The 27,814-nt window shown below is 42.8% G+C and overlaps 1 protein-coding gene across 1 annotated transcript in view; it reads left to right on the top strand.

Annotated features, from left to right (window-relative positions):
- The window catches only part of Prkn (parkin RBR E3 ubiquitin protein ligase), a 1,193,927-nt gene that overhangs the window by 716,899 nt on the left and 449,214 nt on the right, over positions 1–27,814 (top strand). The window lies entirely within an intron of this gene.

The raw sequence follows: 27,814 nt of genomic DNA, 5'->3' as shown, positions 1-27,814 counted from the left end.
ATATACAGATTCAATGCAATACCCATCAAAATCCCAACTCAATTCTTCACAGAGTTAGAAAGAGCAATTCTCAAATTCATCTGGAATAACAAAAAACCCAGGATAGCTAAAACTATTCTCAGCAACAAAAGAAATTCTGGGGTAGTCAGTATCCCTGACCTCAAGCAATACTACAGAGCAATAGTGTTAAAAAATGCATGGTATTGGTACAGTCACAGGCAGGTGGATCAATGGAACAGGATTGAAGATCCAGAAATGAACCCACACACCTATGGCCACTTGATCCTCGACAAAGGGGCTGAAAACATCCAATGGAAAAAAGATAGCCTTTTCAACAAATGGTGCTGGTTCAACTGGAGGTCAGCATGCAGAAGAATGCGAATTGATCCATCCTTGTCTCCTTGTACTAAGCTCAAATCCAAATGGATCAAGGACCTCCACATAAAGCCAGACACTCTGAAGCTAATAGAAAAGAAACTGGGGAAGACCCTTGAGGACATCGGTACAGGGAGAAAGTTTCTGAACAGAACACCAATAGCGTATGCTGTAAGATCAAGAATTGACAAATGGGACCTCATAAAATTACAAAGTTTCTGTAAGGCAAAGGACACCATCAAAAGGACAAATCGGCAACCAACAAATTGGGAAAAGATCTTCACCAGTCCTACATCAGATAGAGGGCTAAGATCCAATATATATAAAGAACTCAAGAAGTTAGACTCCAGAAAACCTAACAACCCTATTAAAAATGGGGTACAGAGTTAAACAAAGAATTCTCACCTGAAGAACTTCGGATGGCGGAGAAACATCTTAAAAAATGCTCAACTTCATTAGTCATTAGGGAAATGCAAATCAAAACAACCCTGAGATTTCACCTTACACCAGTCAGAATGGCTAAGATTAAAAATTCAGAAGACAGCAGGTGTTGGCGAGGATGTAGAGAAAGAGGAACACTCCTCCACTGCTGGTGGCGTTGCAAATTCGTACAACTACTCTGGAAATCAGTCTGGCAGTTCCTTCGAAAACTGGGCACCTCACTTCCAGAAGATCCTGCTATACCACTCCTGGGCATATACCCAAAAGATTCCCCAGCATGTAATAAGGATACATGCTCCACTATGTTCATAGCAGCCCTATTTATAATTGCCAGAAGCTGGAAAGAACCCAGGTATCCCTCAACAGAAGAGTGGATGCAAAAAATGTGGTATATATACACAATGGAGTACTATTCAGCCATTAGAAACAATAAATTCATGAAATTCTTAGGCAAATGGATGGAGCTAGAGAACATCATACTAGGTGAGGTAACCCAGACTCAAAAGATGAATCATGGTATGCACTCACTAATAAGTGGATATTAACCTAGAAAACTGGAATACCCAAAACATAATCCACACATCAAATGAGGTACAAGAAGAACGGAGGAGTGGCCCCTTGTTCTGGAAAGACTCAGTGAAGCAGTATAGGGCAAAAACAGAACGGGGAAGTGGGAAGGGGTGGGTGGGAGGATGGGGGGAGAAGGGGGCTTATGAGACTTTCGGGGAGTGGGGGGCTAGAAAAGGGGAAACCATTGGAAATATAAATAAAAATATATCGAATAAAAAAAAAGAAAATATATATATATATATAGAGAGAGAGAGAGAGATAAATTAATATGGACTTTAAAAACATTTATATCCAAATATGTCATTGTCCCAATTTATTGCCAGCTAAACTCTTCCTTGGCACTTTATACTCTCTTTAAAAATTATTTTATTACATTAACATTCTGCTGCAATTGTGATCCCAACATTCCTTACCTGTCTTCCTCTTTAAACAATCACTTGAAAAAACAAATAAGATTCTCTTAAAAAAAAAACAAAAAGAATATAAAGTCAGGATCAAATCACTGAGAGATATGTAAGAAAGTAAATTGTTTTTACTTAAACGATTGCATTACATCAGAACTCATAAATCTCGGTCCATGTTGTCACATTAATACAAAATTTATAGCCCCCAACTGCTGTCTTCCAACTTTCAATTCTCAAGCTTTCCCAGCAATATAATAAAGTCATTCTGCTACGAAAATGGACAGCACTTCTCCATCAAATACACATTTTTATTTCCGTAGGAAAATATCAGCTTCACTAACAATTGGCAGGAAACATAAAAAATGGCCTGCAGTGATTGTATATCCCAGCATCCCATGGGCGCCACTTCAGCACGTCTCCCTGCCACCCCCAGCCTCTGCTGCGATCACCACAGCCTTCACACTGAGCCCTGTTCACCCCACTCAGCCAACAACAGAGCTGCGGCTCCTCAAGTCGACATATCTGGCTTCAGAGCTACTCATTTTTAATCAGTTTTACCTTGGTTTTTTTCATTCCACTGCACTCCCAAAATAGTCTGTCCCGTGCTGAAAGTAATGTATATGGGTAACATTTCTCCAGAAAGTCTATGTTCCTCCAGGGCCAGTAGCCCACGTCACTTCTGCATGCACCGTAGAACCTACCAGATTGCTAGTCTTTTACAGATTCTCATCAAAGAAACCTGAAGTCAGCATTGATCTTCTACCTCTGAAATACCAACACACCACCCTCCGCTCTCGACGCCCTTTTCATTCCTTAACATTTAAAGCATTAGCATATATTCACGGTACACGACAGCGGGCTTCATTATGGCATTTCCATACAGGTCTAGGATACGCTTTGATCATCTCCACACACTCACCCTTTGCCATACGCCCAGCACCCTTCTTAACTGATGTGTCAGAGCTGTGGCCTTCACTCCCTGTCTGTCCTACTTAGACGCTCACTGCGTGTCACCTCTCACAGAAACAATTAGGAGCATATTGTTTGAGCATCATGTGGTCCAGAGCTTCTAAAGAAGCTTCTCAAGCACAGCGCAGAAACAGTTCTGGTACCCTTGGCCTTGCTGTCACTGAGGACTGAGCGTGGACAGTATGGAGTGAGTACAGTTCTTCGGCTGATGATTCTGGAGGGTACGGAGTTCAAGGCTAGCTGCCTACAGTGCTGAAGGCCCCTGCACTGTACTTTGAGACAGGAAGCGAGGGATGCGAGCCACCCTTTCACGTACTTAGTTCAGAGTTCTACCTCGTTAGCATAAAAAGCCTCTGACAGCTCTTACCACTTCCATTGTCTAGGGCCTGTAAGGTCTCCCTTAGCAGTAGGTTCAGGACCATCTAACTGAGCACAGGCGATTGTTAGCATCTTTTTATTTCCAATCCACGAGCATGTGTCAACTGCTTGCTTCAGGCTAATGACCAGGCTGGGGTGTGAGGCTCACAGTGGTATCAGATGCTAATGTAATTCTGCATCTAGCCCAGGAGCCACCGAGGGTAAAGGGGCTGCTATTAAAGCGTTCCCTTCAGTGTCTGTGAAAGATTAGTTCCAGGACTCAGGAGGATGCCAAATTCTACAAGTGCTATATATAAAATGATAGAGGCACAGAAGTGGTACATATCCTCTCTATATTGTAAAGCATCTCTGGATGATATATAATACCCAGTACAGTGGAAATGCTCTGTAAATAGGTGTTACACTGTATTGTTTAGGGACTGAAACAAGAAAAAGAAAGTCTGGATATGATCAGCTCAAACCGAATCTGCACAGACCGAACTCAGGTCCACGTGTCAACTGTAATTGCTCTGCAATAATTGATACAAATCTGGACTGTCCTAAGAAAGTCTCACCCACCCCAGACTTGCCTTTCTCAAATTAAATCACTCTCCATTTCTTCTCTGTCCTTCTTAAATTATAAAACTAAATGTGAACACAAAACTCTAATTGAAGTCTGGTCAATGTCAAAGACAAAATGCACCAGGCAGCCAAGGAGATGATTTTATTCTGGTTGTTAAGATGAAGAGACGCAGAATAATGAAAAGGCTCTGGAAGAGGAGGAGGGAGCCTGGGTTAATGGAAAAGGTTAGCCAGGGGCCACGGAGAACCCTGCAGCCGGGAGACAGGCACAGAGTTCTCAGAAAGCACAAAAGACTTAAATTGAGAACCACAATTTATGTCTGTTCTATTAACTGAGTATAAAATTAAAAAAATATAATAACAGAATAGAAGTAATTAATTCAAATGATAGGGTTTAGATCATTGCCAGTAGTAATAAACAAGAAACATTCATTCCAAGCCTATCAAAGCCCATCACATCAGCAAATGATTGAAGGGCTGATACAGACAATGAAATGCAGATGTTATGCATCATTGCAGCTGCAGCATGCACAGCTCAATGGGACAAGTGCTCCTGCAGAATGGGAGGTGCTCCAGGGGTGAGCAATATGGAGATGCAGAGGAAAGAACGGAACAGCCAAGGGGCCAGAAAAGAAGAGAAGCAGAAGCAAAAGGAGTGAAAGAAAGGTCATACAAGCCGAGTGTCTTGAACTCTGATGGAGCCCGTTACCTCACCTATCCCAGACTCTGGACCTGGAGGCAAGGCATCCTGTCCTTTGGGAAATGGCCCTGGCTGAAAAGATCAACGTAGCGAGCTGGATGGAGAGATTTTGGAGCTCTGAGTTAGAGAGTCTTCATGAAATTAGAAGAGGCCAACCGTTGTTCTCCAGTGCATGGCCATCCTGCCAGGGCAGAGTGTAGCTGAGTGAATCATGGGGAACTCGCCCTTCATATTTAATATTTCCCATTGCAATCAATGACCATTGAAGCCAGTCAGATAGTAGGCTCCTTGGTCTTGCCCCGCCCAACCAGCATAGACAAATATTCCAAATACAAACATTGGGTGCTTCCAAGTTCCACTTAGTTCTCAAGTTGCATTCATTCCCCTCCGTAACATCTTCAGCTTAGCGTATATATATCGTATCATGTATACTCCTTGGCCTGGAAAATGTAGAAACTCTAAAACCATCAAAAAAGAGACACCTGTTTATGAATAATTTACAGTGGGTCTTTTGCTTAGAAAACCTCTTTGCTTCTATTAGCATAATCAGGGGCTGGCTCAGTTTCCCTGGGGAGGTGCTACCAGAATTTTCTCTTGCACATCAGATGTAAGACATCCATTTGGGGAAAACTGAGATATGTTTCTAAAAGACATACATATAGATGGAATTGATTTTATCAAATCAAATCATATGAAGTAAGATGAAAATACTCAACTGATGTGTGCATCACCCAAGTTGAGCTCATAAAATTTGAAAGACAGAAATGATTTCAAAGCATGTATTATGATTTCCCTGTAATAAAAGCGTACATTATATGATGATATATAAAGGTACAAAGAAAGGGGTTTTCTTGGTGCTATCCCAATATATCCATATATCAATAACAGACATCGAACCATATACATTATTGAAAATGTAGAATTAATTTCTTACTAAGGAAAAAAATCCTGCACAAAGGATAAAAGAATTACCTAAGAATATGCGTTTGATACAAAACAATGAGACAAAAGACAGGTGTGACCTACAACAACGGAGAAATAAGGCATGTGCATTCTTGAGACTTTCACCAGCACAAGTGCTCAACTCTAAGAAGACTGCATCCCAGATATAAGAGACAAAGCCACTGTTGGGCTTGGATAATAAATGCAATCCCTTTGTCCCCTCACCCCAGCTTTGTGTGACAGGATCAAAAACGGCAGGATTCGTCCCGTTACATTACTCGACTTATTATATGACCTGGCATCTGACAAGTGTGCGAGCTAGGGCTTCCATTGCTGTGACGAAACACCATGACCAGAAGTAAACTGGGAAGGAAGGGTTTATTTGCCCGTATTGTTCATTATCAAAGGAAGTCAGAACAGGAACTCAAACATGGCGGGAACCTGAAGGCAGATGGTGCAGAGGAGCTGCTTACTGGCTCGCACGCACTCCATGACTTGCTCAGCCTGCTTTCTTATAGAGCCCAGACACACCAGCGAAGGGGTGGCACCGCCCACAGTGGGATGGCCCCTCCCCCATCAGTCACCAATTAAAGAAAACGCTCTGCAGGCTTGGCGCTAGCCTCATCATATGGAGGCATTTTCTCAATGGAGGGTCTCTCCTCTCTCATTTACGTCAGGTTGATGTAGAGCCAGCCAGCACAACAGGGACACGGCCAGTATTTATTTAACATCAGTCAGCAGTTATGTGAGAACAGCTTCTGCTTTTCCTAGTGTTCTATCCCAGGCTCTGCTTCCAGGATTCTAACTTTGATCAAAAGGTCCTCAACCTTCCCAATGCTGCAACCTTTTAATTCAGTTCCTTGTGTTGTGGTGACACCTCCCACCCCAACACACACCTCCCACCAACCATAAAATTGCTACTTCATAACTGGAATTTCGCTACTGTTATGAATTGTAATGTAAATGTCTGAGAGGCAGGATATGTGACACCCAAAGGGGCCATGAGAACCAACAGTACTAAAGGACAGAGACTACAACGGAGCCCCAGGGCTTCTCAGAGTGAAGCTGGCTCAGCCAGACTGTAATGCCTGTCAGGAGTTGAAGTCCTACTGTGCGTGAAACCAAACACGTGCCCTTTGCTGCTTGAGCAGACAGCTGGTGTAGAATCCTTTCTTTCACTCTTTCCTAAATCACTTTGTAACAGTCAGTGAAATGTAACTGAGACAACAAAATTAATCTTGTGCTAAGAGCTGTGATGTACACCTCTTAAGAGTGCACTGTTCATAAGAGTACATTTTATTTGAGGCCATGGCTCTCTCAAACAACGTTACGTAAGCTGAGTAAGTGTTCGTTAAATATTAAATGGATGAGTTAAATAAAGAGAATGAGAATTTTCTCTGAAAGTTTTTGAAAGGTTGTCAAATACTATACCAGTTACTTCCCCTTGCTGAATAATAATAATAATAATAATAACAATAATAATAATAAATATCCAACAAAAGCAACTTAAAAGAGGAGGGTTTTTGTTTTGACTTCCAGTTTGAGAGCACAATTGTTATGGTGAGGAGAACTTGGCAGCAGAAGATGAGGCAATAGCTCATGTTGCATCTAGTAAGGAAAAGAGATGAATGGGAGCTCAGCTTGCTTCCCACTCTGATTTTATTCAGTCAGTAACCTTAGCCCACAGTGTGGGATTGACTACGTTCAGGATGGATCACTGCTGTGCCAAGTAGTGTGAGTTCTGGGTGATTCTCAGTCCAATCAAAGTGACAGTGAAGAACACTCATCACACATAAACACACACACATCCACACACACATGGTCACACTCACATGCTCACACACACTTATGCACACACATGCCTGCCCGTGCACATACAGGTGCATATACACATCTAAAATGTCTCTCGTATAACAAATGCATTATAGTTTTCTTACTGTCATTAGTAGAGCTATTTATAACAACTCACAAGGAAAGGTCTCTCAGACTTATATAGGACTTAATAACTATAAATAAAGGGAAGAGAAAGGAAGTAGGGGATTGGTGCCTATTTCAACCTTGTCTTCTGTGTTACACCATAATTAAATATAACATATGTCATATTACACAATGCTCTCATTCACACAGAACAGTTACTAAGGATCCAATGATATCTCAGTGCTTAGAACAGCAATCTTGAAGCCTATGTGTAGGTGTAGATTTTTCAAAACCTACTTTAATTTGGGTTCTTAAATGCTTTAACCTCCCTTCTAAGCTGCCAGCCAGAAGTACTAGAGAAAGAAGATTAATAGGAAAAGGGGGTTGTGGACCTATGTAGAAGTAGTTCTTTGGGGGAGATTCCAGTCTTCACTGTCAGGATATTAGCAGTCCAAACACCAAACACCAAAATAGGAATCACTACCAGCAGCTGGATACAGAAAAAATGGCAAGGCTCCATCAAATTGGCACAAGGTGGCAAGAAGCAGCCAGTTTACCTCTCTGGCATGTTTCTACAAACTAAAGACCAGTAAAGACTGGTGAAGAGTTGCATGGCTAGCAAGACCCTCAAAGCATTGCAAGGCATAGCAATATTTATAGTCTTTCTAAACATCATGGGCCCTCCCAAGCATCTGCTGCAGAAAAACATCATATGTCCTCTCATGTGTCTGCTTCAGCAAAACATCCTATCACAAGACGGCTTCCAGGAAAGCATCAACTGATACAATTGAGTCTCCAAAAAAATCATTTTTTCTAACATTAACAATCTACACACAATATAAATATTTATAAGTACCATAAAGCTTTATATCACATTTAAAATAAGCTGCTTTTGTACAATATATCAAACAACAGTCAAACAAAACCTTAAATTTTCTACCAATAATTATACTTAAAAATCAATACATGATAGTTAAACAAAATAACCTTATATTTCTATCAAGATAAAATAAATAAAACAACCTTAAATTTCTATCAAGATACATTAACCCATGCCAAAATAAAATATTTAAGACTAAGAGATTCTACTTTTTAATTTAAAAAATGTTTATTTCATTTATTTATTCACTGTTATATAATTCCCTTTTACTCCTTTTACCCATCATTAGATAAGACAGAAAGATAAGAGAAAAAGAAAAATAGAAGAGCGAAGTCCCTGATTTAAGCTTTATTTTGTTTCCTCCCTGATCATAACCAATATCAACCTACCACCCTACTGGTAACAACCATATCAACATATCAAACAACCCCAGCCACTCCCCCAACTTAAGGCACCATGACCATGATCTTCTTATACTTGCTTTCTACTGATTTGGGGTGAAGAATTCCTGTTTGGGGGACCAAGAAAAATATGGTTAGTCTGAAAAATCTAGCTGTAGCATTTGTAGTCCAGTTTCTGTGTTGTGTGTCCAGTCTATGTGTTGTCTAGGTTCTGTGTGATCAATCATTTCGACCCCTTCAGTCATGGGATCTTTTGAAGTTGATTTGCCTGCATTTTTTTTTTTTTCGAGAAATTGGCAACTGAGACAGTCTGTGAGAGTGAATCACTTGGGCTATTTACTTTATGAAGACATTCATGTCTCAGCTGATTAGAGGTTTTCCCTGATCAAATATATAATCTTTATGAGTTTTATTGGTATCCATATTTTCTCATTTCCGATAGATACATAAACATAACCATGTCTTCATCTTAAAACTATTGCAGGTTTCCATTCTAATGTCAACACATCCTTATAGTATATTGACTGGCCTACTTCCTCAGTGTTTTCAATAACCCAGTGTTTCTCAACTGCTTGTATTCCCTTTTCACCAATATTAAGAAAATTTAGAGTTAACAAAGCATTATTTAGTCTATACCAGAGGGGTTTTACTTTTCCTTTTTCTGTAATACATACCTCTTTTAAGGTGTGGTTGGCTCTTTCTACAATTGCTTGTCCTGTGTGATTGTGTGGTATAGCAGTAATCTGTTTTACATTATAATTTGCAAACAATTGCTTCACCTTACTGCATACAATTCTGATTTTTGAACTGAAATATATGGACCTTTGATTATGTTGCTTATTTTCTCTGACACACACACGTACACACACACACACACACACACACACACACACACACACACATATATATATATATATATATATATATATATATATATATATATATATATATATATATATCCTACTGTCTCCATCTTGTTTGGATTGGTATAAAATGTTGGTGCCTCTGGAACTGGTGTTCTCTTTACAACACATAGCAGAATCCAATTATTTTTTTAATAAGCTGTATAAGTTTTCTTTTTGAGTAGTTATTAATTCCCCCAAGTTGTTGCTTACATGCTGTTTTCCACTCTTCATTGATCACCCATAATGACATAATCCCAGCCTAAATAAGAGGTACTCCGATTTCACCCACATCGGTTCTTGAAAATTGATGTGGTCTTATTCTATCTTTCATAATTAGTTCAGAAATCTTTTCTATATATGCCTTCAATTTTTTACTTTGTGTATGAGCTAAGAAAATTCATTCCATAATACTACCTTCTCTTTGCATACTGATCCCAGTAGGAGAATAAACTGAAGAAGAAATGACCAAAACGCAATCAAGTTTAGGATCAATTCAATCTACATATGCATCTTGCAGTATTTATTCTATAACAATCGACTCTTTTGCTGCTTCAGCTTTTAGACATATTGAACTGTTTAAATTTGAATTGCCTTATAATATTTGAAACAAATCACTTAACTCATAAATACTTAAACCAATTGTAGTCCTCAGCCAGTTAATATATCCAATTAATTTTTGAAAGTTGTTAAGAGTTTGCAATTGGTCCCTAAAGGTCTGTACCTTTTGTGGGTTTTTTGGTTTATTGATTTTATAAACCAAACAATTAAGTGAATCTCTTTCTTATATTTTTTTTCTGGAGCAATCAGTAACTCCCAGCATGGCAGAATTCCTTGTGTTTCTTTAAAAATTTTTCTCTAAAGCATTTTCATCAGAATCAGCCAATAAAATATCATCCACGTAATGATAAAGGATAGATTAAGTTGCCTATGAATTATTTCTAATGGTTATTGTACAAAATATTGACATAAAGTTGGATTATTTAACATTCCCTGTGGAAATACATTCCAATGATATCTTTTTAACCACTGGTTGTTCAGAGTAGGTATTGAGAAAGCAAACCTTTCCCTATTCTACTTATGCAATAAATAGAATAAGGTATTGTAAAAACACAATATTTCAAGTCTATTATTATTATTGTTATTATTGTTATTGGCTATTATTATTGGTAACAATTTTTATATTGGTAACAAAGAAGGTAACAGAAGCCCACGATGTCCATAATGTCAATAATTGGTTGAATTATCTTACTCACTGCTCTTAAATCCATTATCATCCTCAATTTTCCTTATTTCTTTTATACAACAAAAATAGAAGAAATCCATGAGCTGGTAGACTCTTCTATATGTTGAGCCCCCATCTGTTCTTGTACCAGTTGTTCAAGTGCCTGCCTTTTATTTCTTTTGCTATGGGCCACTGCTTTTGCCACATAGGTCTGTCATCAGTGACCACTTTTATAAATTTGGAAACTCAATTCCTGTGATGTCTTACATTAGAAGAATGGGCACAGCTTGTGATTGTACTCAAATACTAATATCAAACCTTCCCCAGAAGTATCTACCATATCAGCCCTAATTTCCTTATTTGCTGTCCCCAAAATTTCAGGAATATTAATTTGAGTACCCCATCAGTGTAAAAGATCCCTTCTCCACACGTTTATGTGTATGTCAGCTACATAATGTCTCAACTTCCCTGTTTGCCTTTCTGTTCCCAAACAGTTAATCCATCGTATACTTTGTCTTATTTGTGATGATTTACCCATTCCTAAAAACTGTAAGCCTTCTGAAGTGACCAATCTGGATCCCAAGACTTTTGGAAAGTATACTAACCTCAGCTCCTTTATCCACCAAACCTTCTATTTCAACACCATTTATACTATTAATTTGAATTACTAATCATTAAACACTGTTTGCCAGAACCCAGGTTTTTACTCTCAAAAGCTCCTGTTATACTGAAGTGACCTTCTCCTTAGTGTAAAGAAACACTAACCACTGACCAATTCTATTCCCTGAATTAAGTTTCATCCCTCTTTTCACATATGCCATGGTTTTAATTTCTTGCTATTCCCATCTATTATACCTGAATGCACAGTAAATCCTTGAGAAGTTAATCCACTTCTAAGATTCTACTCTCTCTGAAGGTCAAGGACCATGAATTCCAGGGCTTAACTTGTAACATTCAACTTTTGGAAATGATGTAAGAGGGGTATCTGTGGGGAGCTCCAAAGCTGCACTTCCTTCTGTAGCATGCATAAGATCAGCAATACTTAGTTTTAATTTTCTTGCCTGCTTGGTACCTGCTGGCTGTCCAAAAGAAGATGGCTTGTATTGTTTGTTGTGTGGTCTTGAGCTGACAGGCCCCTCTATTGTTTCTTGATGTCAAGACATCAAACTGATGTCTTATGTCTCTCTTGGACCAACCACTATTAGAACAATGTTTGTCCTTTCCACAGTGGCTACAATACCCTGGAAGCCTTTGGTTTTCATAGGAGCCAGGATCTGCTTATTCTCTTCTATGAATACCATCTTCTCCAGAGTCACTGTACCCACTATTTTGAGCTTTGAATCTTCTAGTCTTATCATTTCTTTGCAAATTTACCACAGTTAAAGCATTGGGCATTTTGATTCCTGAGACTTCTAGCTGCAATTTTCCCTATGATATTGGCATGGTGCTCCAGAAAGCCAATACCAGTTGTCTCTCTTATCAATTCATCTATTGAGTCTTCTCATGATTTCAATGGTTTGATTGCTCTTTTACATTCAGCATTCATTTTCAAATGCCAAGATCAGTGACTTTCTGGTTTCAGGGTCTGATATGGAGCTATTTACAGGTGAACCCAATCTCCATAAGAATTTAATAAAGGCTTCTGCAGAACCATGTATTACCTTAGTAAATAAGGTAGAATCCCCCCACTCCTCAATCATATCCCAAGCTCTTAAAGCTGCAATGACATTGTTGAATTACAACATGATCAGATCAGAGTTGCTCTTGTAGATCAACATGATGCCCTTCACCAATCACTTTGTCTTTAGTAACATTCATCCTACTTGCTTTATTACGTTATTCTATTTTCATGGCTTTGTGCTTCCACCAGGACAACCATTGTAACTGTTGACCAGCTTCTAGCACAGCTGACACCAATCCCTTCAGATCTTGGGGAATAACTCCATGCTGCATAGCCCGGTTATTTAGCATTTCTTTAACAAATGGAGAATGCAAGCCATACAATATAATAGCTTCTTTAAAATGCTATAGATATAGCATTTCTATTGGATGTCGTGTCAACTCATTATAAGCATGACCATTCTTATTAGCAGGTATATGCTATACAAATACTACGAAGTCTAAAGATACCATGTAACCCTAGGTAAATCCTCTTGTGGTGCACTTGGCTGAACACGAACACATTGTCCCTGTACCACCTCCTGCTCTTCCTGGCCCCTTGTTTCACAGAGGTGCTCTGGGTAAGATGGCAGTGAGAGTGTGTGGATGGAGTGTGGCAGTTTGCTTCACAGCCTAGTTTGCTTCCCTCATTTGATACATTCCTAATCTCAGACACTAAGGCTGAACCCTGTTGTTCTCCTCCCACTGGCTTGTTTTGCTTTACAAGCACTTCAACCTCTATCTGCAAACTCTCTAAGTGCATAACCAACTCTGCAATCCATTCTAACACAAGAGCATTGAGTAAACCTTCTAAGTTTACAGTTCCCCCCCCCCAATCTTTTTCAAAATGGTATTCATGAAGACTATGATGCAAAGCCAGAAAACCCTCTCTGGGAGCAAGGCAGGAGACCAGACAGTAGCAGTAGCTGCTATTTTGACAACCTCCTTAAGCAACATTTTCAACCCATCAAAACCTGCCTCTTTCTTTACTACATTAGAAGGCAAGTTACCTATTATGCCTAAGTCACATTTGGGCACCACTTGTAGGCTTAGATTTTTCAAAACCTACTTTAATTAGGGTTCTTAAATGCTTCAATCTCCTTTCTATCCTACCATAGATAGCAGAGAAAAATGGGGTAGGGGCATTGTGACCTGTCTAGAAGTAGTTCTTTAGGAGCAATTTCAATCTTCATTGTCAGGTCCAATAACAAACACCAAACACAAATCAGTAGCAGTAGCTTAATCCAGCAGAAACTGCAAGGCTCCCCTGTACTGGTATGAATCAACAGAAGTAGCAAGAAGCAGCCAGAATACCATGAGAAGTTCTTTGGTGCATTTCTGTATATGAAGTGAAGACCAGCAAAGCATCACATGACTAGCAAAGACCTGTGAAGTGTTGCAAGGCATAGCATTGCATGAGTATCCTCTCACTGTCTGTGGGGTTATATTTATATTATTTCTAAACATCACATGTTCTCAGCATCTGCTCCAGCAAAACATCATGTGCCACCTCACATGTCTGCTTTAACAAAACATCCTCTCATGTGTTTGCTTCAGCAAAACATCCTCTCACAAGACAGCATCCAGGAAAACCTCATGTGAAAACTGAGTTTCCAAAGAAACCAGAAATTTCTACTCCACTTATGCTTACTTCTGGTTGGGTAGAGAAATTTGGATCCAAGAGTGACAGGGTGCCTTATCCTAGGAGTGACCAGTTGTCCTTTGGTTCTTATCTTTATTCATTGATGTTGGTCATCTATCATAAAGTCTGTACAGTCTCCCTAATCTTACAGGACATCGCTGAGTGTCAGATCAACAAGAGCCCAAAGCCTTTGGCAGGTGATTGGGGTGGCTGACTTGGTGACACCTGGCCTCCTCTACCATATATTAGAATTGGGGTCTATTTTTCAATGTCCCATTATCCTGAAAGAGCATCATGCCTGAAAATGTCTCCCTTCCGAGATGTGTGTTTCTTTTCAGTTACATTCCCTCTTGGTTGCTGGGGGCCTACTTTTCCTTTCAGTATGCATTAATTTAGCTGTCCTTAGCTCTGTAAAAGTTGAGGTGGCTTCAGACCCTGCTTACTTTGCTTTCCATACAGACTAGATTCTGCAGTCTCAAAGCCCAAGAGACAGTTTCCCTGCTTCCAGCATTCCCTACAGTGGACTTGCTCTGCCTGCCTGCAGCAGCTCCTGCTGACTCACTGATCAGCAGTTCTTTGGAGATGGTCCCTGTGGCTTTCCTCAGACTGTTGTTTGGCACTTCCCAAACATTTTTACCTTATGTCACACAAAGAAAGCAATATTTGTAGGGCATACTCCAGGGGAAAATGTTGCTTTTCAACAAAGGCCACTGGCCTAGAGGCAATTGCCTGGGGGGGGGGGGGTGGGGGAACCCTAGGTGCCCTGTCAGTATAATGCATCTCCAAGCAACTAGGATATAGCCTTCCTGCCTCCCTAGTTGAGCTTCTAAGCAATAATCCCATTTTAAATGTTTACTACTTAAGATATCATTGGTTGCATTTAGGAAGAAAAGCAGTTTAAAGTTTTGACTTGTACCACTTACTAAACTTGTGTTCTTAATCATGTGTGGGTGGGGTTTTTTCCCCTTGTAAGCTTCATTTTTGTCATTTACATGAAAACAACCCTATCCGTATCTACATAGTAAGTATTCTGCAGAACTTAATTCTTCATTTAAAGATTTATTTATTAGTTTACACACATGCACACACACACACACATACACACACAGGCACACGCACTTATGTGTGGGAGTCTATATGAGTGAATGACATGTGTGTAGGTGGACATAGAGGCCAAAAGAGGGCATCTGATCCCATGGCCAGGGCTATAGTTACTGGCAGTTGTGCGCTACCTTCTGTGAGTTCTGGGAGCCAAACGCTGGTGTTCTTAATGAGTAAGCCATTTCTTCAGCCCTTACAAGTTAATTCTTATTGGCAATTTTATCATTCACTTATTCATGACACCATTTTTTAGACTTGTACTTATTAGATCCTCCCAAGGCTGTGAGTGCCTCATATTCTACCTTGGGAGGTGGGCGTGTCCTGGATCTGCCAATGCTACTTCACATGGCTGTGGGTCACCACCATTCTTTAGCTTCGGCCTCTGACTCTGAAGTAGTCATCATGCGAAAGTGATTCGTACCTGTAGTTTCAGCACCTGAAAGGGCGGAGGCAGAAGGATCAGGTCTTCAAAGTCATGCTCAGCTACCCAGTGAGCTCAAGGCCAACCTGAGCTACTTTCTCAAAAAAAAGGTAAAGAGTCCGATTTAAGGTTAAACGGTGTAAACACATCACATCATCTTTCTTTGCCCAGCGTCACAGCTCATAACCATACATTGCCATATAAATTTGTATTAGAAATCCATTGAAGTCTTGATCAAATATGAACTCTTTTCTTTGATTGTGATTCAACAGTCACTTGGAACCAGAAGCTGCTACTTCATGTATAGGGAGTATAGAGCTGCAGACAGAGATCATTTCTGTGAAGGCCTGGGGTTCGAATAGCCCACTCTGCCTAAAGACTTTCACATGCTAGCCCAGTCTTCCACCCCTAAGAAGTTGTCTTGGTTTGCCAGACACCATGAGCATGGCAAGTCTTATAAAGACAATATTTAATTGCCACTGGCTTACAGTTTCAGAAGTTTAGTCTATTATCGTAGCAGGAAGCATGGCAGCGTATAGGCAGACATGGTACAGGAGAAGGAGCTGCGAGTTCTACATCTTCATCTAAAGGGAACCAGGAACAGACTGTCTTCAGGCAGCTAGGAGGAAGGTCTCAAAGCCCACTCCACAGTGACACACTTCCTCCAACAAGGCTACACTTCCTCTAACAAGGCCACAACTCCTAATAGTGCCACTCCCTGGGCCAAGCATATTCAAACCACCACAGAGGTCAATGTTACCTCTTTAACAAACCAGATAATCGTTTTAGAAGCAATATATTCCTTGGGAGGTGACCTATCTGCCTTTGTAGATATTGCTACCTCCTGATACTTTCTTTTAACTAGGTGATGAGATTGGTGCCACTCTAAGCAAGGAGTTCAATTTTTGAAAAGCCTTTTTCTCTTTGAAACTTCAGTAGCCCTCTTGTTCAATTTGGTCCATGTTTATTAAAGGTGATGGAGGTAAAATTGCAGACAGGCCACCCCACTTCTATGTTGTCTTTCCCATTAGCTCAGCTGCTAATGGTTCTAAAAGTCTCACCTGCTATGCTTCAGGCCTCCTCACTGTCCTCCTCTGTTCAGGAAGTTTTCAAAAGCCTACACCAGGAGGGTGAGACCCAGAGCTGTATGCCTCCCAGTCTGGGTACCATTTCTGTTCCTTGGGTTCCTCACTGGGTTCCTGGGGGATTAGAAAGGATTTATCTTGGATCTGAACAGACTTTGAAGGAGGCAGGGACATATTTTCAAAGACTCTTTAAGATACTCCAGATGAAAGATAGATTTAGACAAGGTAAGATTAGAGGGAGAATTATAGTCTCAACATACAAGTGAGAGTACTAGGAATGGATGTGAGAGTAACAAGCATTTATTATTTGTTTATTATAAATTTATTATTGAGTTATTTTAGTGCCATAGTGTGTGTATGCATGAGTGTGTGCATGTGTGTGTGTGTGTGTGTGTGCATGCATAGATTAGAGGGTAAGTTATGAGCGTTTGTTCTTTCATCTATCAAACACATCTTGGGGAACAGAGTAAGGAGGCTAAGCCTAGAGGCAAGCACCTTTCGCAACTGAGCCATCTCTCTGTCACCAGAAGCCATCTTTAATGGCCCCATGATTCTGAGACTGAGCAGCAAAGGGAAACAGCAGCCCATTAAGTTGAAGGAAAGTTACACTCAAGCTGGCTTCAGGGAAGTAATGGAGTTTAGTTTGGCACCTCTGTGGGAGGCTTAAATTATGCAACCATCTTAAACTTCTCTGAGTATAAATTATTAACCCTCATTAACCTTCTCTTTGTATGCCCTTATCAGGGCAAAGCCAATTTAAATACACTAGCACCCTGCCCCTCAGACTCCTCTTGCTGAGGCTGTCTCTTCGCATGCAGGTGCTCTTCAGCAGAGCGCAGATGAAAGTGATTTCCACTAAGGAACTGCTGACAAGACAGCAATCTGACTCTGGCAGGAAACTGAACATTCAGCCTCAATCTGCCTCAAGTGTCAAATACAAAGGTGAATTCTCAAGAGGAATAAAGCCTCTCTGGCCCGAGCAGTCCACAAGACTGCCGCTCTCTTGGCCAGGATTCTTGGTTTCATATCAGCCAGTCAATACATCCATACATCCATGTACCTTATTCTTCCTATGTGAACGAGGACTTTAGAGTGTGTGAATTCTCAGAGCCACTTAATAAATACTCCAGAAAAGTGAACATGGGGCACCATGACCATGCTACATCTTACAGTCAGGAACAAGGGAAAGAGCGTGTAAAGTTCTTCATGGCCTTCATTAAAGGATGAACCAGGCCCATGGTGCTCTTCTGAGAGGAAAAGAAGAAATTGAACTGGTTCCCAAACACAGCGAGGGAAAGCTACTGTCAGAGAGCAGGGTGGGAGGGGATCCAGCAGGTGGGACATTTTCTGAGAGATTAGGATAATGCCTTGCTAACTGCGGGGGCTGGGGGGGGGCGCCTAACAGGATTCTTGCTGATCTAGGGCCCCAGCCATGATGGGGTAGGAGAGTGGTGGAGGATGAGGAGCCCATCAAATCACTAGGATAAGTTCCAGGACAGGATTGCTCAAACTGTGGCCCATGACCCCTTCGGGGTCGCATATCAGATCCTCACACCACGATTCGTAACAGCAGAAGAATTACAGATATGAAGTAGCAATGAAAATAATTTTATGGTCAAGGGTCACCACAACTTGAAGAACTGTGTTAAAGGGTCACAGAATCAGGAAGGTGGAGAAGCTCTAGGCAGCTCAAGAGGAATTCCGCCGAAGTTGAGTCAGGCCAAGGAGGATGAGGAAGTCACAAGACAAGGCAAGGCTGGACAGGAAGGAGATTCAGATCCTGAGGAACATTGGCCAAAAGACTGTCCTTAGGAGTATGTGTATCTCCATTATCACCTAGCCCCAGGAGGCTCCATGAGCATTGTGTTTTGTCGCCTGAGTTTTGTAAAAGGGATTCCACACCTGTGCTTCCCGAGAGGCTCACCAGCTCTTGACAGACTAGTGTGGTTGCTCCCAGGTAAGAGAATAGGTGCACTTTAGCTGCTGGCACCCCGTTGATGGGATAATGTGCTAACATGCAGGTCCCCTGAAATAGCCCCTTATTATCAGCAACACCCCAGACGCTGTGTGCAGAGCCAGTCACTCCTCTGCAATCATACTTTCTGTGCCTTCCATTAGGTAGCCTGGCTGTGGGGGGTGGGGAGTGGACAGAGGGCCGCTGGCTGAAGTTCCACAGAGGAAGCAGCAGCATGCAGTGCTGATGGGGTCTGAGTGGGCCACTGCAGGGCAGAGTCCTCCTCTGCTCCTGAACAGAAGAGGAGACACGGAGTTGCCTCGGCCTGCAAGCTGTGAGCAAGCCATGCCCAGTACGGAAGGTTGAGCCTGCAGATGATCGAATGTTTCTTTTTGTAGAAATGTCATCAGATAACCTGATAAAAACAAAATTGAATCTGTCAGATTTCGATGCTAGAGTTTGAAATATTGCTAAAGCTCCCTCAAAACTGTCATTGCTAATAAGATTCTAGAACAGGCTACAAGGTGTGTGTTTGCACACCCGTCCGGGCCTTTCTGTGTTCTTGTAGAGAAGGGGGGTTAGTGGCTGCTAGCTGGATGCACGCTCTAGCCTCACTTGGCACCCAGACTACCACTGCCAACAAGAACAAGACTTCACTACTGAACGCAGAGCAGACTGCAAGATAGAGAAGAGGTATCTGAGACATCGTTGTGGCTTTTCCTGGGGTTCTGAGAAAGCACACAGGGGACTGCACAGCAGCCATGTCCCCTATGCCTCCTTGAATGGACCAGAAAATTTTCTGGGCCCCACAGTCCTCATCAAACTTTGGAGAGAAGGGTCCATGCAACATTTGGAAAGCTGTCATCTGTCACTTGTTGAGGCTTGTTCTTTTGTCACGCTAAATACTACTTTTTCCCAGAGACCACACATAGACCCAAAGTGATGCTATATGACCTTGTCCCCCCCCCCCCCAAGTTGTCCCTCATTGGTGAATAAAGATGCCAAAATCAATAGCTGGGCAGAAGAGATGTAGGCGGGGTTTAGGGTTTCCAGGCTTGAGGAAGAACCATAGAGGGGGTGGGGTGGAGAGAAGGTAGAGAGAGGAGAAGGCATCATGGGGTTAAGAATCTTAAAATAATGGCCATCTGGGTCGGCTAATTGAAGTTAAGAGCAGCCCAGATAAAACATGGCAAAATTTGTAATGGACTCAGTGGCTGGGAAATAGACATAGAGGATAAATATCTGCCCAGCTCTTGTACCTATTAAGGCTCATTGTAAACATAAAGGTCACGTGTGTCTTTTATCCAGGAACGAAATGGTCAGAGGGGCGTTAGAAGCCCCAACTGAGATGAAATATTTTCTACAATGTGTCACCATGAAAGAGTGATTTCCCATGATCTGCTTATTGACTCCCCTGGACCCTCCACAGAGCCCCCTCCCCTGCTCATTCCTGACTCCTCAGTCAGGTCACATGCTCAACGCCTCATATGCACCGTCTGTCCCTGCTCTATCTTGTCATTCCTAAATATGGTGGTCTGGCCCACAACCTCCCTCAAAGTCTCCCTCAAGTGCCACAGCCTGCAGCAGATTAGTAAGTCCACTGGTCCCCACTCTGCAGGACTCTGATGGCACCAGGGCGAAGAAGAGAGATGACTGGAAATATTTCTGAGATGTGGGCTGCCATTGAGACGGGGTCTAGAGAACATTTCACGTAAGGACAGCCCAGGACAGCCTTGCCAGGGAGGAATAATAAGAATGAGTTCTACAGTGCCAGGGGCTAGAAGGACAAGGTCAAATACAGGTGTTCTGGAGTGGTCACCCAAGTCATTCTGGACCATGAGGGGCACAGATCCAGTTCCAATGCCTCTTCATGAGCAGGCACCTGTGTGTTTTGTCTACAGTAAAAACTGAGGGATTTTTTTTTGTTTGTTTGTTTGCTTTTGTTTTTTGTTTTTTTGTTTTTTTTACATTTTGAGAATCCTTGTCTTTATATATATATATATATATATATATATATATATATATATATATATATATATAATTTTCTATATTCTTTGTTTACACTCCAAATGATTTCCCCTTTCCCAGTTCCCCGCTCCCCATATGTCCCATAAGCCTTTTTTTTCTCCACCTATTCTCCAATCACCTCCCTCCCTTTTCTCTGTCCTTATATTCCCCTACAATGCTAGATCGATCCTTTCCAGGATCAGGACCCTCTCCTTACTTCTTCATGGGAGTCATTTGTTACGCTAATTGTGCCTTGGGTATTCAGAGCTTCTGGACTAATTAATATCCACTTATCAGAGATTGCATTCCATGTATATTCTTTTGTGGTTAAGTTACCTCACTTAGGATGATATTTTCCAGTTCCAACCATTTGCCTAAAAATTTCATGAATTCATTGTTTTTAATTGCTGAGTAGTATTCCATTGTGTAAATATACCACATTTTCTGTATCCACGAGGTTTTTGAATCTGGTCATGAGTTAAGAGGTTATGGAATCATTTCAGACAAATTTCTTTCTTTCAAATCTAAAGGTTTCAGACTTTAATATATATACATTGTATATTGAGCATTCACCTCCCCATGTTTCCTGATATTTCTTACCCCTCCCCACTGCTGCTCACCCTTTTGTCTCCATAAAGGGTTGTACCTGCCCTGAGTGCAGGTGCCCATGGTAGCCAGAGGTGTGAGATGCCCCAGGAGCTGCAATTCTACGTGACTATGAGGCTGGAAGCAGAAATCAGGTCCTCTGCAAGAGCAGAAAGTTCTCTTAATCCCTGAGCCATCTCTCCAGCCCTGAACAAATTTCTTAATATCCTGGTATAATAGGTTACGTTTATTCACTCAGTTGGACTAAGAAATACTACTCGTGGTACTAATGAAGCATGTCTTGGGTGTGTCTGTGATAGCAAAGTGGAGTGACACCTTACTATGGACAAAGCTCATGAAAGAATAAACAGAGTGAAAGGAAAGAGGTGGAAGCCTGTGGCACAGCCCACTTTCTGTTTCCTATTCCAGTGATATCAGGAGATGAGGCGTCTCAGCCTCCCACATCAAGCCGCCCTGTCTGCCACGCCTTCCTCTCTCCTGAACTCAATCAACTTTAGCCTCAGTCTGTGACCCAAACCCCCCCCTTAAGTTCCTTCTTGTCATGTGTTTTGGTCAGAGAAGTAAGAAGAGTAACCAAAGACCTCTGAGTTGAGGATGGTAATAGTACTTAAGTCGCAGCGTGGTTCTCGGGACTCAAAGAGCTGGCTATAGCAAGCCCTCAGCGCAAAGATTCCTCCATTCACATAGAACAATGCCTCCTTCATAATTGGATTTCTGAGATGCATGTGGGCAGGACTCCTTCAGGCACCTGCTTCCTGAATCAAGGGCAGAGCAAGGAGGAGGCCACATGTCCAAATTCCAGCCTAATAAAAGACTGTATCTGTATCGTTGCTTCTTGGCTATGGCTGTCTTCCCAGAAGCTCAGAAAGCATTCAGGGTATCTACCCTCTTGGCATTCTACGAGCACACGGACAGCTACACAGTTCACTCTCAACAACCACATAATTTACAAAGACAATAAGAAAATAAAGTCTCTCCCTCTAACATGTCATATAAGTTTATAATTCTATATCAGGCCACAATCACAGCTGTCCTGGGGTTCACGTACCCCACAGCCTGTAGGCTGAACACACAGGACGAAAGCTGTGTGAGCAGTTATCCCTAGTACTTCCTTTAATCAAAACTGCTGCAGCCAGTGGATCTGGGATCCTCATACCCATCCCTCAGACAGACAGACTGACACTCACCTTTGTTTGACCAAGTATTTCATAAATTATCTCCCTGCCATTAGATCTTATTGTCCACAGCCCATCCTTCAAGAACAGATTCCGGGACATTTCCAGCAGTCTATGCTTGAATAAGTACCTATTTTTAAGAGACACATAGGAGAATTCAAGGAGTCCTGCGGCCATTCAGTGCTGGCTGAGTGAGGTCTGCAGGACCAAAGACTTACAACAGCTCAAACTCAATTTTACATTGTCAATTCTCAGTTGCTGCCTGAACTTGGTCTCGCCGCCAGGAAAGTGAATTTTAATGCACTGACACGAGGCACATGTGGGCAGCGGCCCCACCTAGGGGCAGAATGGTGTATTTCCCTTCTGTCTTCCGTATTCCTGTTTATTCATCTTGTGAATTGAAGAATGGAAAGAGCTCCCAGACTTGCAGACCAGGGAATTTTCCATCAGCCTATCCAGAAAGCTGGAGGATGTTTGAAGGAGACACCACTTGAAACCAGATACCTGCCACAGCACAGTTTCTTCCTTAGGATGTCACCAACAAATTGGCTGCACTGGGCACCACCACCACCCCACCACTCCCCCCCATGCACACACACACACACACACACACCCTGCTTTGTCTAGAAGCACAGCCGAGGGGGGGGGGGCGGGAATGAGTTAAAAGTGTGAGCCGTTGGGACAGGGGTGCGTAAGAGAGCTGGATTCCAGAAAGGCGAGCCAGGTCCACAGTGGAATGGGCTCACCCGATTCACAGATGTGGCATCAATAACCCCGAGGTTCACAGAGCTTCACTCTCTATGGAAGCTTGGGAGCAGAAGAGACCTGAGAAGCTAGGAACAGAGCAGCTCTCCCAGACATGGGGATGTGACAGAGGAGGGAGTGGCCAGGGGAGCTTGCAGACGGGTGCATGGGAAGTCTTCCTTCCCACATTTTATTTTTCCTTCCAGATAGCTTAGCTTATCACAAGGTTTATTCCAGAGAGAAGAAAGCCCTCACTCAGAGACTATAAAATCCCATATCCTTCTGGTTTGCACTAGGAAAATCAAACATGAAGGTTGAAAAGCATCCATTTATCAAAGGGAACTCATGTTAACCCCATGGAAGCCCACTGTGTTCTCACGCACACTTCACGAAGCACGAGATGACAAAACTCTACACTGATTGCAGGTAGGTGGCCAGACTCTATCCAGGCCACTCACGCTGACAGTTTCAACCCAGTCATATATGGAAACTCCCCTGCATCAGAGCTGAAAACAGGTTAGGGGACTCACATCACTGGCATTAGAAGCCTGTGTGTGCTACAGGGGACAATGAGATTCCTGGGACATGTCTGGGAATTAGAGGAAAGGGGTGAAGGGAGTCATGGGAGAAAGAGGGAGAGAGGCAGGAAGAGGAGAGTGGAGAGAGCCCTTGGTCCTCTGACAGAAAACCGTGAATATGAAGAGTGGTCATCTGAATCCAGCATCGGGAAGCCAGTCGTAGGAGGGCTGTCTGGAGCCTGTCGTCACAGTGTCTAAAGGCAGCAAGATTGCCAAATGCTAGCAAGTATCTCTCCCTCCCCAGCGCCTGCCCCCACCCATGTGGTGTGTGTGTGTGTGTGTGTGTGTGTGTGTACGTGCATCTGCACACGGTATGACATGTTTGGAGCATTTAAGACAACTGGAAATGCCTCTGTGGGCAGCTTAAACCTACAGGCATTGCAAGCCGCCCACCTTCTCTGTGAGTTTTAATGAAAACTCCCACAGCTAGCCAGCGTGTGCACAGCATCCAGACTCGGAGGTCACCCCCGCTCAGGAAGAATTCAATGAAAAAGGCTTTGGCCATGTGCAGCTTGAAAGCTCACTCTCCCAGCACGGTGACTCCACTGGCTGCACACCAAGACAGATGTGAAACTTCCACAGACCTCCGCCCAACCCTCCCCAGCACCGGAAGCCGGCCTCGCTTCCCATCTACCGCCCTAGCCCCACTAGCTGCTGCTGAGGGCTGCAGTGCTGGGAGGAGAAGCACTTTAGCACAGGGCCTTACATCACTGTCCTATTAGTCTAAGCAGAATAGAGCAGATTGTTTATTTTGGTGCAGCTCTGCTCCAGGCTGTAACATCAGATGTAACTCCCAGAGTGACAAATTCTGATCGTGGTGTCACAGATTAAACAAGAGTAAGGGAAGCCGGGTGAGCGTGTTTCCATAGGGGGTGTGGAGCGGGATGGGGGTCCGAGCCCCACTTTGAATCCCTTTGCCTTAGGCAGCGCCCCCCCCCCCCCACGCCGCTTTTCCCTGAGAATTTGTACGTTGCCTCACACCCACCCACGACAGTCAACAGCTTCCACTGGGCTATTAGACAGGGCCTTTAATTTCTTCAAAAAATATTAATAAAAGGTGATTCCTGATTTCCCTTAGAGCATATTTAACTCCCTTCCTAGTTCCTATTTTATGAGATTTGCTGGGTATTTTTCAATACCATAAAACCCAGGAGACATTAATTCTAAACGCAAGTGGCAGACTTACCCCATAAAGGTACTGCTGATACCCCGGAAGTGCAGGCCAGGACATCTGTCTAGAGGAGCTGCAAGAACGGCATCCTAAGACTCCGTTTAGACCATCTATCCTCCCAGAGCTCTGCAGGGTGGATAGATCCTGCAGTCACAGCAGATAATAAAGTCAGCTTGAGCAGTGGCAGTTTCTCGCCAGCACCCCAAGCTAGGGAGACCCCTGTGTTGTCCTAAGGCTGTCTACCTGTTTGGGGTCAGGGTATTCGGTCTTCATCTCCCACAGGAGGCTCCGCCCACCTCAATGCAAGACCTTCGTGAAGCACAGTGCCCCCTATGAAGTAGGGGCAAAGCTGACACCAGCTTGCTTGACAAGACGATGTCGCTAATTGCTTCCAAGTGGTGATAGCAGGTGCCCCTCTAACTCTGGGTGTTTGTTGGTGGAAGGCTGGAGAGGCTGAGACCAGCCCAGCCCTCTATGGGCCCCGAATAGCCCCATGGCTACTCTGCCACAGTGCAAGATGCTGCTGTGTGGGTCGGGGACATTTTGAAACACAATGCTCCTGTCATCTCGTCTCTTCGCATCTCTTGCCATTGTTGGGCTTCTGTTCCTTTTCAAAGTCCAGAGAGGTGTGTTTTCCTCTTACATGTCTCCTGTGGACTCGAAGGCCTGCCTCAGAAATAAATAATGACTCATTACAGTGCCAAAGGTTAAAGTTGCCGAGTTTACTATAAAGTCTATTTCTCATATTAAAAAGTCTAGTGGAAATTTCTGGAAGGAATCCAAAAGGTTCCTGACAAGACTAGGGCTTGAGGTGTCTCTCTCCTTCCATCACGCCTCAGGCCCTGCTCCTATCCTGCCAGCAGAGAACACAGCCACGGCACTAGAACTCTGGCTCCCTTTTCCATCTCTGGTCCCGTCGCCATTGGATCTGTTATCCCGGTGTCGTCATCACTACCTACCACCCAAGAAGCAGAGGTGACCCCAGAAGCCTGCTCTCCAGAGGGGATTCCTGGTATGTGGCGGTTGAGGTTGCAGGTTGGAGCTGCTGGAGGCCGGAGTGGCTGCGGGCTCCATCTTGACAGGAGTCAGTCCCAACCCCCACCCCTGCTTCTCCCGCACAGGGATCAGCACCCTATGCTCCTAACGACCCGCCTCTTTGTGCACACCCTCCTCCTCTTCTGCGAATGAGCGATTCTGAACGTTATTAGGCAGCATCTCACTTCTAAAAACAGTTTCTAAGGTTGGAAGTCACTGGCTGCGCACAGGGCTGTGTCCACAGTGCCACGCCCTTCAGAACTCAGGCAACACCGGCCAGAGACCCCAGGAAGACTACAGGCCTCTTAGCCCTAGAGCTCCTCTCACTGCTCTGAGAGCCACGGCCTCTCAGGCTTCCTGGCTTTAGGAAAGCGGATTGCATTGTAGGAGGTCGGTTCCAAGTTGGTATCTGGAACTTCCTGTCATTCATGCCCGTGGTTCGTCAGTTCAGCGCCACACTAGCGCTTGGTAGACTCTGCATTGTCTAGGGACTAATTTTTAGCCAACACTCTGTGATCTAAGGCAACCATCTCATTAAACTTCCAAAAGACCTCTAGAGTGGGGATGGCAGAGGTAATAATACCCTGAGGGTGGGAGGAGAGAGCGCCAGTTCATTCACAAGTTTTGAAGCCTTTCTTTTCTTTTCTTTTCTTTTCTTTTCTTTTCTTTTCTTTTCTTTTCTTTTCTTTCCTTTCCTTTCCTTTTCTTTTCTTTTCTTTTCTTTTCTTTCTTTTCTTTTCTTTCCTTTTCTTTCTTTCCTTTTCTTTTCTTTTCTTTTCTTTTCTTTTCTTTTTAATACTAGGGGGATTCTGCTTGGCAGGTTGGGAGCAGGGATGCTACGGTCCATCCTTCAGCTCTGGATAGGCACAGCAAAGGATTATGGGATCGTGCTATCACTACTGCTGAGGGTGAGGCCCCTCCTCCAGGATGGCATATGTGAGCATGTCACTCTGTGAATACAGACACCACAGGGTGAAGTGGGTGCCTTTGAAAGTCAGTTCTCCTACTCTCCAGGAAAGATCCTTCAGTGCACAAAAAGCAGCCATTTTCTCTTATGACTATTTCTCTTATGACTTATGACTTCTCCATAAAGTACTTATTTAAAAAAAAAAAAAGGTTCATGCTACCCGTCCCCTCCCCCACTCCATACAACTGTTTTTGTTGTTGTTGTTTTATTTTGTTTTTAATCTTTGATTTTAAATGTAGTCAAGAGTTGGCCTAACTTTATTTATTTATTTTTTATTTGATATATTTTTATTTACATTACAAATGATTTCCCCTTCTCTGGTTCCCCACTCCCTGAAAGTCCCATAAGCCTTCCCCTTGTTCTCCCATCCACCCCCTCCCACCTCCCTGCTCTGATATTGTCCTATACTGCTACACTGAGTCTTTCCAGAACCAGGGGCCACTCCTCCGTTCTTCTTGGACATCATTTGATGTGTAGATTATGTTTTGGGTATTCCAATTTTCTAGGCTAATATCCACTTATTAGTGAGTGCATGCCATGACTGATATTTTGAGACTGGATTACCTCACTTAGTATGATGTTCTCCAGCTCCATCCATTTGTCTAAGAATTTCATGAATTCATTTTTTCTAGTGGATGAATAGTACTCCATTGTGTATATATACCACATTTTTTGTATTCATTCCTCCGTTGAGGGATACCTGGGTTCTTTCCAGCTTCTGGCTATTATAAATAGGACTGCTATGAACATAGTGGAGCACATATCCTTATTACTTTAAAAGTCCAAAAACTCTGAAACTTTCAGGGCACTCACCTGAGGCAAATATCCCAACACTCTAAAACTTCTGCAGTAGGAAAGGCTTCTGTCCTAACCAATGCTTCAGGTAGACTCTGGATTGTCTAGGAACTAATTTGTAGCCAACATTGTGTGATCTAAGACATTCATCTCATTAAACTAACAACAGACAGTGGGGTGGGGACAGGGCAGCTGGTAATACCCTGAGG

This window comes from Apodemus sylvaticus, chromosome 23 (assembly GCF_947179515.1).
Source record: "Apodemus sylvaticus chromosome 23, mApoSyl1.1, whole genome shotgun sequence".
Taxonomy (NCBI): domain Eukaryota; kingdom Metazoa; phylum Chordata; class Mammalia; order Rodentia; family Muridae; genus Apodemus; species Apodemus sylvaticus.
This window is presented reverse-complemented; position numbering and strand designations above follow the sequence as displayed.